This window comes from Myotis davidii, unplaced genomic scaffold (assembly GCF_000327345.1).
Source record: "Myotis davidii unplaced genomic scaffold, ASM32734v1 scaffold185, whole genome shotgun sequence".
In the NCBI taxonomy this organism is placed as follows: domain Eukaryota; kingdom Metazoa; phylum Chordata; class Mammalia; order Chiroptera; family Vespertilionidae; genus Myotis; species Myotis davidii.
The window spans coordinates 1,051,467-1,064,747 of record NW_006297811.1 but is presented as its reverse complement, the minus strand read 5'-3'; positions in this window follow the sequence as shown (position 1 = coordinate 1,064,747).

The following is a 13,281-nucleotide window of genomic DNA, read 5'->3' as shown; positions in this document are numbered from 1 at the left end:
TGTTCACATTGGAGCCAGGTTATATGATGACAACAAGTGATACTTGACCATATACCAACCGGATGATGCTAGCTAACTTCAGGGAGTAAAGGGGATCAAGATTAAAGGTAGATGTTAAATGTAGCTTTAGCTATTATCTACAATGTTTTCATTCTTAAAGGAGATTATATTAGTGAGTTAAATATATATCAACTATTAATTTTAAAGTAATACATTATTCCTACTTTCCAATAGCTAGCAATTGAGAGGAGAAATTGTATATATTCAAATAATTCTATTTGAATAACAAAGTGTAGCCAGGGCTATTCTTGATATCCTAACCATGTGTGGTGGGATTATCTGTCTTTCTGTTTCTTGGAGGAGGAGCTTAGTAAAAGTGTCCTTAATGAACGTAGGGCATATCCATAAACATAGTCCTATGGGCGTCCTCCAAAATGGAAATGGAGTGGGAAGGATAGATGATGGAGAGCCCAAAAAGAGAAATTGTTATTTACTGGCAATTTACTAAGTACAAAGTACTGCTTTAAACACTTTATTTGGGCATTATTCCTTTTCATAGCCACACTAATGCTCTGAGTTAGGAATTATCAACACTCTTATTATTATTCCCATTTTATAGATGGGGTTAAGGTAAATTCAGGATTGCAGAGATACCAATTTGCTAGTTTGGCTCCCGAGTCTATATTTTTAATGTCCTCCTACTGAAGATGTCTACTCTATATCCCATCTTTGCATTATTTTCTCCCAATTCTCATAGGAATATGGAACACTTTAAAATATTAACTAGAAAATGTGTATGACACACTAAAGCAACCCAAAGGGTTATCTTATCTGTAATCTCAGTTCTTCTTGTCATACCTGCAAACTTAGGGTGAGAAAACACTTCAATTCTTATTTTTCCTATTCTAAAGAAGTCAATCATGAATTATATGACTTGCCTGAATGTCCTTCCAAATAAGAGCTAATTGAAATAAGGACTCAGAACCTGTGAGTTAATACGGTAAACAATACATCCCTCTGGTCAGAAAATCATGAATGCCTCACCTCCATTCAGTGAGGTTTCTGGAACCAGTCCTCATTTTAAAATATCCACTATAAATCACAAATCAGAATAAGTCATCAAGTCCTCCTGTTTAAAAATTTCCATTGATTTCATCTACATTTACAATAAAACCTTAATTCCTTATCATGGCTATGAAGATAACAGGTGTCTGCTTCACCTCTGGGCCTCATCTCTTTCCACTCTCTCCCATATTCTTTGTCTTTCTCATTTCCAAATATTCCTGCCATGTGGCTTGAACCACTGTTCCCTCTGCTTGGAATACCTTCTCCTTACCTTCCCATGGCTGTCTTCTTAGCCTTCAGCTCTCAAATGACATCTTGAAGGTAACTTTCTAGACCACTCAAACTAAAGTATCCCTCCATATCCCTTTGCCCTGTGTTAATTTCCTCATAGCATTTATCGATCTGGAATTTTCTAATTTATCTGTTTTTATACTATTGATTGATAGACTCTCTTCTCTAGAATGTAAACCCTGGGGTGGGGGTGGGGGGAGGAGGGGAGGAATAGCATTCTTGTCTGTCTTGTTCACATCCATATCCCCAGCCAGGACCCACAACTGAATATGCATACAAATGGTCACCAAATAAATCGTTTCCAATTTACCCAACCATTCAGGTTTCCCCTTTACCCCTCAAAGGCCAAGCAATTGTAGTATAGCCAGTCTGTGTAGGTCTTAGGAAAATTCCCTTATTTCTCCCCCCCACCCCCTTACTTTTGATAGTTCAAAAACCTAAAGACAGAAAGGCAAAGAAACCTGCCCAAGACATAGTGAGTCAAAAGCAAACATGGATTAAAATCCGGTCTTTTCACTTGCAGAATAGAGCTCTTTCAGTACATTGTGCTGCTCCCACTCTAAATAAGGAACTGAAGTGACCTTTGATTTATAACCTCTAGCTATGATCTATGAGAGGAGGTATGGTTACATAGGAGTGTTGTCTTTCTGAAGATAAATATATCATCACTTGGATGGCTGGGCACTTGAACTGATGATAGGGACAGATCCATATTAGGCACCTTCCATATGCTATGTACTATTTTAGAGCTTAACATGTATTAATCCATATTATCCTCAAACAATCCTTATTAAGTAGATATTATTAACACTCCATTTGATGGGGAATTTGAGGCACAGATGTTAGGGAATTTGCCCATGGTCACAGAACTAGTAAACTGTGTAGCAGGATCCAAACCCAGGCAGTCTTGTCTAAAGCCCTCATTTTAATCATCAGTGATGTTCTCTTTGCTCTGGCCATGAAGCAAAACACCAAATCAGAGTTTCCTTTGAGATGAAATAGGTAAGAATTATGGGTGAATTGTGAGGCAAATGGTAATAAGTAGTGCAGTTTTCAAGATTGCTGTATTGGCAAATTTGTTGCTTTTTCAGGCTTTAATTTCCTTTGTACAATGGTCCTCCATCAGTGGCAATGAAAGAAACAGAACAAACATTATTGAGTCACCATTCCTTCCGAAGCACTGAACAGTGGTTTATTGATGGCAGGTGTATGGTACTTCCTGGAACATGTTGTTTACAAATAAAGACATCTTTCTGGCATTAAGAGAGTGGAGAGGATGTGGATCTTGCTGGTCTCGGAGTATGACACACTAAATAACTGATTGAAGAGGAATGGTTTCTCTGCTCCTCCATGCTGGCCAGAGTGTTTTATTCCAGTTGGGCTAGCAGAAAGGTGCTGCACTGGGAGAGTATCAAGCAGCAGAGCAACAAAATCTCTCCCCCCTGAGTGAGAGCAAGCATCCCTTTTAGGTCAAGAGCCCCCTATTTTTCTGACTGGGACAATTTTCTAAGCTAGAACTCTTCCTAGATTCTCCTCAATTCCATTAAGTTTGAGTTATTGACTTTCCATTCTGATTACTACTAAAGTTTCTTTTAAAATAAATGAGACATAGAATCCAGAAAAATGCAGAATCTCAAATGTAAAACGAATTAAAATGCCTTCAGGAAGATCCAAGTGCAAAGTGAATATCTGGATGAAATATTTCATTTGGTAACACAGGTTGATTACATATCTGCCTCATTCCATTCTTTAAGCCCCGTATTGAGACAGCATAAGGACATGGGCCTGGGACCCCAAGGATATGGAATAGAAACACTGCAGAGCTTGGGCCACCTGGCTGCCCCTTGCCTGGTCCCAAGGACACCAGATGGCCAGGAAAAAAAACACAAAAATGTCACCATACCACCATTTCCCTGCTCAAAAAATTGCAGAATTTTATCTCCCTTCTAACTGCTCTCTTTTCTTGCCTTGACATGGAAAATTCCACAAGCCCACCTCTTCAAAAATGCCTATCTTTTCATGTCTTTTCACTTTGTCCTCAGTTATAAAAGCAGCTAAGCAGAGCCGGTCCCTGAGTCAGTTCAGAAAACCTTTCTTTCCTCTGTGCTGCCTCCCTGTGCATGAGCAAATGCTTAATAAAAATCTCTCTGGAAATTTCTCTGGGGCTTCCTTTCAATTTCTATACAAGAACTCTAACACTGGTAATATTATGTGGAGACTCAGATGGAACCCCTTGTGTCCCTACAGCAGCAGGACAATGTGGGGGAGATGAGTCAGTCTTGCCATGCCAGGCCTGGCTATCGGCCACCTGAACTTCTGATTCACCATGGATGCTACTGGTAAGTCCTCCTCCAACCTTCGAAGCTCTCCCCTCCTACCCCAACAGATTTTATTCCCTGTCATGTTCATTTTTTTTTTCTGTGCTGTCCCTGTGTCCCTGAAAGTGGCTGGAGTCCCATCACAGTTGGGTTCGAGTCTCACTGCAATTATACTGTCCCAGAGTGGCCAACTGGTGGGCAGAATGATTACTTCCTTCTAGCCCAGTGATTCTCAACCTTCCTAATGCCGCGACCCTTTAATACAGTTCCTCATGTTGTGGTGACCCCCAACCATAAAATTATTTTCGTTGCTACTTCATAACTGTAATTTTGCTACTGTTGTGAATCGTAATGTAAATATCTGATATGCAGGATGTATTTAGGCATGAAAGGGTCGTTCAACCCCCAAAGGGGTCAAGACCCACAGGTTGAGAACCGCTGCTCTAGCCCACCCAAATGTCTCAGGTTAAACACCCAAGTCCCAACCATGGGGTTCTAGTCCCCTTTTCTGATTATTTCTGTTTGTGTTTTGTCTTGTTCAAATCACAGCTTCCTGGAACTCCCTCTCCACTTCCCTCCCCTTTAAAATTCTTCTGTTTGGTCTGGAAGTTCTGAGACAGTCTTTTGGACATTAGTCTCCCATCTTCCCAGACTGCCAGCTTCCTGAATAAAGAAAACTTTCCTTTTCACCCAACACCTGTCTCTTAAGTACTGGCATCCAAGCAGCCAACAGCCAAACTTGTTTTTTGTTTGTTTGTTTGTTTGTTTTAGGCTGTGCTCTGCTCCATGATTTCTAACCCCCTCAGATGTCCCAGGACAGAGCAACGAATTGCAATAGTGAGCTCACCCATTCATTTCCTGGGCTAATGTCTGTGACAACCTGGGGAACAGGTTCCCCATGTTTCTAGAAGTTATAAATTGCATTATGAATTTGCCAATCTAAAGAATGCTAATTGCTTACTTTTGTCATCACTAAAATTAAGGTTTTTAAATGCTAAGAATTCTAATTAAGATGGAATAAAACTTTTTGGAAATAAAAGGTATAAGGTACAGAGATACCAGTACATTTTTTGAAGGCAGCTAAGGGAAAGTAGTTTGTTAAGAGGCAAACTAAAAGGTACTAGGAAAGTTGTGGAAAGTTTATTAAGAAAAATCATAAGAAAGGAAATTTTATATATTATTAAGTTGAATAAGATTAGAATGAATATAATTAAGTAAATATGTTTAAATATAAAAATCAATCTGATACAGAATTAGAGTTTGGTTATATTTTGGTCTGTTAAAAAGAGAATTTTCCTGTATTATTGTTCTGCTCCAGATAAGATATGAAATTTTTCTATCTGGAAAATAAAGATTTTATGTTTCATTAAAACAGTTTCCAGTGTTGTCTTAATCAGACCCTTTATTACTTAAAGAAAAAAAATCTTCTCAGTCCTAAGAGCTAATGTTTTGTAACCTGTGTGTTTGGTACTTTTTATTGTCACTTTGAGTAAATAAATAATTTAATATTGTTTCATAATGTATATGATCTTTTTGGTCAAGTATGTTTGACAACTTTCCCAGGGTTTAAATTTTAAAAGGAGATGTTTTTCTTAATCTGGAAATGGCTTTGGGTTGTTCCAATAAATCCCTAGAACACCTGAAAAAAATTGTTTTCTCTCCTTAAAAAGAAAAATTTTAAACCAATTAGGCCTATTTTATATGCTTAAATTACATGGAAAGCTTTGTCAACAAAGGAAATAATTTTGTTGTATTTGTATGTATATAGTCTTATTATTAAATAATGGATAGTCTAGAGATTATATAAAAATCTCCAGGAATCTACAAATCCTGATACAATACTCATTTGTACTTCTTGCTGTCTTTACAGAAAAACAAAGTTGTCAATTGCATTATAATCGGATCTATAACCATCTCATTTTAAGTTTTGTCATTTAAAGACAGTCATTATTTTACTCTGATGCTTTTGTAAGTACATTTCATCTCCAGAAAGATCCCTGATAAGGACTCTTAGTTATTCTAAAATAGAGTTTTCTGAGAATAAACTTTCAGATCATACCTTTAAACTAGATGAAGGTTTGAAAGCTCTAAAGAATAAGTGGATTAATGAAATGCTGACAAAGGCTCAAGATAGACAAGAATTAATTATATGGGACTGAATGAACTGAGGGTGATTATTATTTTTATAACTTGTTTTGTTTGAAGTATTATCTCTTTAAGTGTTTTTGTTTTCCAGATATAAGAACACTTATTTTTTCTCAGAGCAATTTGGTAAATTATACATTTGTAAGCAACATCGAAACATTTCTATTTTTCCCCCTATTAGATCCCTCTGGAAATTTGGAGACTGAATGAATATTTTTATTTTCATGACAATATGGTTATTTGCATAAATTCAATAGGATTCTGTTATTTTTATAATAAGACAGGTGAAAACTCTTGATGAGGCTTTAATTGGAATGTAATGTTTGAAAGAGACATGCATACTAGTAGACTTTGGATGTCACCAGAGAGCTCTAAGTAATTTAACACATTGTTTGCAGGTAGTTTTTATTGTGCGCTAACAGGTGGCACGGGCCATTTTTGCTAATTTTTTGCGCAAATGGCAACGTTCAGTAAAATTACGATAACTTTAGTTTACGTATTTATACGTTACCCGCATTCTACCGCTAGTCTATAAAAAACGTATTAATACGTGTCCGGCACTCTACTACACTGGTAGAACGTATAACTACGTTTCCCGCATACAATGTGTTAAGTTGACTTAGGAGGCCAATAAAGTCCCTTGGAAAAACAGCCTGGTATCTTGCTTTCATGGCTCACAGCAGTCTTCCCAGGTAAAGAAGAATCTCAAGACATTTGGGGGAACTTTGAGAGCTTGAGAAATTCACCCAAATCAATAGGTGTAATAGGCAAATGCTGATGGCAACTATGTGGCTTGGCTTCTTAGCCCTGAGAGGCTAATTAAGGCTCAGTCTGTAGATTCCTTATGAAATTCCAGCAAAGTGGACTTAAAAAGAGCTTATATGATCAATTGCTGTTCTTGCTATACTTATGCAAATAACAGGCCAAATTTATTAAAACTGGGCTTATACAATAAATTAGTCTTAACTTGCCTATCTTTGATAAAATGAGGTTGATTTTAGAGAGAAAAATTGTTTCAGTAAAAACCATACTGCACAACTGTCGGTAACAGATTCTAGTCTGGTTAATTATTTTTCAACTGTGGACTACACTGGATTTTGAATTTGTCTCACAAAAGTGTGTGGCTGCAGCCCTCTCAACTAAGTTTTTAATTTTCCTCCCATCCTTTACCTTGGAATTACTGAAAACTAAAACTTTTTTTTCTGAGCCTTGCAATTATGGACTCTAGCTAGATGACATAATGTAAATTTTGTTTTAAAAAAGAGAAAGAAATTATCACAACCTAGTTAAAAAGAGTATACTATGGAAATCCAAATCAAATCTGGGAAACCATTAAAAGTTACCTATCTTAGCTTACCTGGTTTCTTCCGCTTCTGGGGCTCCTCATAGCCCTTCTATTCTTACTATTATTTGGTCCTTGTCTCTTTAATCTTTTCCTAAAGTTTGTCTCTTACAGATTACAACAGTTCCATGTCAAGCTAATGGTCATTCAGAGCTTCCCACCCATCCCAGACAAAGACCCAGGTCCTTACTGCTCTTTAGATCAGACAAGGAGAGAACTTATTCCTCCCAAATATACGGACAATGCCCTTGTTCTGCAGAAAGCAGCTACAGAAAGAGACCTCTAGCCTTAATCCTTTAAGAATAAGGAAGATAAAATATTTGGGGGGGAGGGGGTGGCAATGAGACAGCATAGAATCCTGGACCCAGCCTGGAACCTAGGACTCTGAATAACAAAAACCACAGAGCTGCTGTAATCCTGCTGTCACTTACCTGACTTCAAGGAACCAGGTGGCCAGAAAAACACACTGATAAACCAACCACAAGAATGTTACCACCCTTCTACTAAAAAAACTGCAAAATTTTATCTTCATTCTAACTTTTGAAATTTTCTAGCATAGCATGAATTGCTTTAGGATAATGAAGTCTAACCAAAAAATATGATGATTTTACTTGCTCGTAATCACATTTTAGATAGAATGCTATCTAGAAGTGACATTGATCCTCTGATATTTTTCTGAAGTGGGACAGACCTTTGGGTACTCTGAAAGATGAATAGCTGAGCATGGACAGGAATATCTGGGTCAGAAAAATGTTGTAAAATATGCTTAGGGTTGAACCTTCATTAAAACACTTTACTCTCTATTATTGTGTATAGCTAAAACACAGCACAAAAACTGTAAACATCCAGACCTTATTCATGGAAAGAAATAATTACTTCTCAGTTTTAATAATTATTACAAACAGGTAATAGAATTCCTGTTTTGTAAGAGGAAAATCACATTAAATTGTTACATGGTTGCCAATATTTTCAATCTAATTAGCAATCATACAAAATTCAAACCTATTTCTTTCTACTTCACCTCCCCCCAATTAAAAACAACAACAAAACACCAACAGCTAATGTTAAAATGTCCATATTACCCAAAGCAATCCACACACTCAATCTGAGGCCTATTAAAATTCCAATGGTATTTTTCACAGGCATAGAAAAAGTAATCCTAAAATTTGTATGAAACCACCAAGGACCCTGAATAGCCAAAGCTATCTTGAGAAAGAAGAACAAAGCTGGAAACATCCCAGTCTGATTTGAAAGTGTATTACAATACATAATAATAATTTAAAAAAAACCCATATGATATTGGCATAAAAACAGACACATAAATCAATGGAATAGAATAGAGATCCTCGAAATAAACCTATGCATATAGGGGTAAGAAATTTATTACAAATGAGACAAGAATATACAATGGGAAAAGGATAGTTTCTTCAATAAATGGTGGGAAAACAGGACAGCTAGATGTAAAAGAATGAAATTGCCTCCTATCTTATACTACATATACAGTGGGGTCTTGACTTACGAGTGTCCCGACTAAAGAGTTTTTTGAGATACCAGCTGTCTCTCTGCTGATTTTTTGCATTGAGTTGACAGAGTATTTTGAGTTAACGAGCTCCTTAAAGGGCTCCTTAATAAGCTCGGTCTCGGAACAAATTAAACTCGTAAGTCAAGGCCCCACTGTATACAAAAATTAACTCAAAATGAATTAAAGACTTGGACCCTAGATCTGAAACAATAAAACTCTTAAAAGAAAACACTGAGGTAAGTTCCTTGACTGGTCTTGGCAGTGCTTTTTTTTTGTTTGTTTGCTTGTTTGTTTTTAATTTGACACCAAAAGCAAAGGCCGCAAAGCAAAAATCAACAAGTGGACCTAAATAAAACTAAAGAGCTTCTGCAGAGCAAACAAAACTATCAACAAAATGAAAAGACAACCTAAAGAATGTGAGAAAACATTTTCAAATCATATATCTGATAAGAAGTTAGTATGTAAGAAATATAAGGAACAGATATAACTCAATATAAAAAAAATAAAGACCTAACAATCCAAATGGGAATAAGATCTGAATGAACATTTTCCCAAAGAAGACACACAAATGCTCAATAGGTACATGAAAAGGTGCTCAACTTCACTAATCATCAGGTAATGCACATCAATACCACAGGAGATATCACCTCACACTGTTACAATGGCTATCGTCAAAAGACAAGAAACAGCCCTAGCTGTCTTGGCTCAGTAGGTAGAATGTTAGCCTGTGATTGAAGGGTACCAGGTTCCATTCTCGTCAAGAGCTCGTGCCTCTGTTGCAGGCTCGATGTCTGGCCCGGGTCGGGGCATGTGTGGGAGGCAACTAATAGATGTTTCTCACATATATGTTTCTCTTTCTCTGTCTCTCCTTCTCCCTTCTACTGTCTCTAAAAATCAATGGGAAAGTATCCTCAGGTGATGATGAGAGAGAGAGAGAGAGAGAGAGAGAGAGAGAGAGAGAGAGAGAGAGAGAGAGAGAGAGAAAACAAGCATTGGCCAAGATGTGAAGAAAAGGGAAAAAAGGAATCCTTAGGTACTCTTGGAGGAAATGTAAATTTGTGCAGGCACTGTGGAAAGAGTATGGAAGTTTCTAAAAAAATGAAAAAACAGACCCACCATGTGATTCAGTGATTCCACTTCTGGGTATATAAAACAAAAATGAAATCAAGATACTGAAGAGATATCTGCACTCCCATATTCATTGTAACATTACTCACAATAGTCAAGATAGGAAAACAAACCTGTGTCCATCAGTAACAGAATAAAGACAATGTAGGACAGAATCCAAGATGGCAAATAGAATAGGTAGAAGTTTCACTCACCTCTGCCCAGGACAAACAATTAAAATATAGAACAAGCAACCTGAATAACCAACTGAAGACTAGCTGAACAGAAGTCTTATAACCAAGGGTTTACAGAAGGCACATTGAGACTAGCAGGAAGGGCAGAGACATGAAAAAGGCTGGCCCTGCATCCATGTGGCTGAGAATCTGGAGGAATAGCTTAACTGCAAGTGTCCCTCTTGATGAGCCTGGGGTCTCAACCCCATGCCAGGCTCCCCAGCTGCCTACAGATGCCATTTTTCCTGGGTTAAGCACTCCTCTCCATACAGTGTCAGCCTGGGAGTATGAAATAGCCCCACCCTCCCGACTCCCTGTTGCCAGGCCCTGCAGAGAAGTCAGCTGCCTGGGCCCTGGTGTAGAGTCTGGGCAAATTCAGGGGATATTGGGATGTCAAAGACTGAGTTGTGTAGCTTTGGGGTGGGGCCCTTCACCCCACATCCGTGAGCCTGACCAGAGTTGCCCGTCCCACCCTCCATGAGAGATCCACTACCCAAAGCAATCTATAGATTCAAAGCAATTCTTATCAAAATGCCAATGGTGTATTTTGCAGAATTAGAACAAATAATCCAATAATTTATATGGAACCACAAAAGAACCTGAATAGCCACAGCAATTTTGAGAAAGAATAACAAACTTGGAGTTGTCTGAGTTCTTTATTAATGTCTTGGACATTAATCCCTTATTGGCTGTATCATTGATGAATATGTTCTCCCATTGAAAATTTTTTTAGTTTGTTTATTGTTGCTTTTGTTTGTTTTGTTTTGTTTTCTTGATGGTTTTCTTTGCTTGGCAAAAAAAGCTTTTAGTTTGATGTAGTCCCACATGTTTATTTTTTCCTTTGTTTCCCTTGCCTAAGGAGATATATCAGAAAAGAATATTGTTAGGAGAAATGTCTGACATTTTACTGCCTATGGAAAAGCTGTGATGGTAGTCCCAGAAAGTAGATTCTGATTTTCAGAATCTAAGGTAGGAATGACAGGGCTATGTTACAAATCTTTGGTAACTGAGGGGCAACTTTAAAAGGTGAAGGCAATATAGGTGAGCAAAGTGAGACAGCTAACTATATTTACCTAAACTGTAGTTTCTCCTAGGGTTAACCTTGGCAGAACATGATAAAATTAACAAATTCCTTTGAAGCAGGAAACTGCTGTCCTAGTGCTCAATGATGAATAAACAGCCCAAAGTCCAGGCTGAACTATTTGCTCCATAAATCTAAATACAGTGATGGTGTTTAGAGAGAACTTCAGGCATGGAGGCTCTCTGATGTGTTTTTCTTCCCCTTGCTGATTCCAGGTCCACCAAGAAAGAAAAGGAAGGCATTAAAAAACGTTTAATATGGAGCAAATCATAATTGTTTGTTTATAGTTCCATTAGGGGTGCTCCATACTTTTCTTGGGGTCAGCTGAAGGGATTCCTTTTATGTATAAGTATATACTCATGCTAGTTTTCTAATTTTCTTACATCTTAATATTTTTATTGATGTGGATAGCAAGCAGTGGTCCCACAGGAAAGGCCATTCTAAATTGTGTTTATTGAGACCTATATTTAGTTGATCTGAATTATCCTTTTAAAATTTAATTTAATTTTTTCCATCAACATTTATCCCCTATATGCCCTCTTCCATATCCCTTCCCCTGCCATCACCACACTTTTGTCCATATCCATGAGTTCTCTCTTTTTCCTTTTTTTGCTCCACCACCCCCACCAGAACGGAATTATCTTTTAACACTGAAATGATATTAATTTGGCACCCACTAAAAATAAATAACAATTAGTTGTGATAAAAGAATGCAACAGGTTAAAAACATGAGCTTTTTATGGAAATGAAAAATATTAACAATAAAATCAAAACACCTGTATGGTGAATAAATATAAATTTCAAAAATGATACCACAAAATAGTATTCTTAAGTTATCTTACCTAATAATAGACAAACATGCAAATTGACCGTACCTTCGCTATGCCCACCAGCCAATTAGGTGAGTATGCAAATTAACCAAACAAAGATGGCAGTAAATTTGCATATGTAGGTACCCAGCGGCAATCAGAGCCTGCAATCAGAGCTGAGGGGTCCCCTGTCCAGGCCTAACGCCTTGAGGAGTTAGGCCTGGGAAGGGGCAGAGCCGGCGATGGTGGGGAGGAGGATCCCGCGACTATGGGGAGCTGGGGGTCCCTTCCCTGGCCTAATGCCTCTGTCACAGGCGTTATGCCTGGGCAGGATAGAGCCAGCGATCACAAAGAGCAGGGGTGAAGTTGGTGATCACAGAGAGCTGGGGGTCCCCTGCCCAGGCCTAACGCCTCGGTAAGAGGCGTTAGGCCTGGGCAGGGGCAGAGTCAGCGATTGTGGGGAGCAGGGGCGGAGCCAGCGATGGCAGGGAGCAGGCAGGAAGCAGGGAGGGAGCCAGTGATGGTGTGGAGCAGGGGCAGAGCAGGTGATTGCAGGAGCTAGGGGTCCCCTGCCCAGGCCTAACGCCTGTGGCCGAGGCATTAGGCCTGGGCAGGGGACCCCTAGCTCCTGCAATCACCTGCTCTGCCCCTGCTCCACACCATCACTGGCTCCCTCGCTGCTTCCTGCCTGCTCCCTGCCATCGCTGGCTCCGCCCCTGTTCCCCACAATCGCTGACTCTGCCCCTGCCCAGGCCTAATGCCTCGGCCACAGGCGTTAGGCCTGGACAGGGGCAGAGCCAGTGATCATGGGAGCAGGGGCGGAGCCGGCGATGGCGGGGATCTGGGGGTACCCTGCCTAGGCTTAACACCTTGGTCAGAAGAATTAGGCCTGGGCAGTGGCGGAGCCGGCAATGGCAGGGAGCAGGGAGGGAGTCGGCGATAGCGGAGAGCAGGGGCGGAGCCTATGATTGCAGGAGCTAAGGGTCCCCTGCCCAGGCCTAATGACTTGGCCAGAGGCATTAGGCCTGGGCAGGGGCCAAGCTAGCAATTTGTGTGAACTACAGAGGAAACACCTTTTCTCACTGCTCATTGGCTGAGCTCCCTGTATGCCACTGGTAATATTCTTAGTAACTTGGGTAATAAAAATCCAATAAGGTGATCTAGGGTTTTTACCACACTCCTGGAGAAAAAAAGGAAGGTCTGCTGCTAGAGGGCTAAGAAATATCATATCCTGTCCTAGCTGGTTTTGCTCAGTGGAAAATGCCTCGGCCTGCCCACCGCAGGGTCTGGGTTCATTTCTGACTAAGGGCATGTGCCTAGGTTGCAGGCTCCTCCTTGGCCCAGGCCCAGGTTAGGGCTCATGCAGGG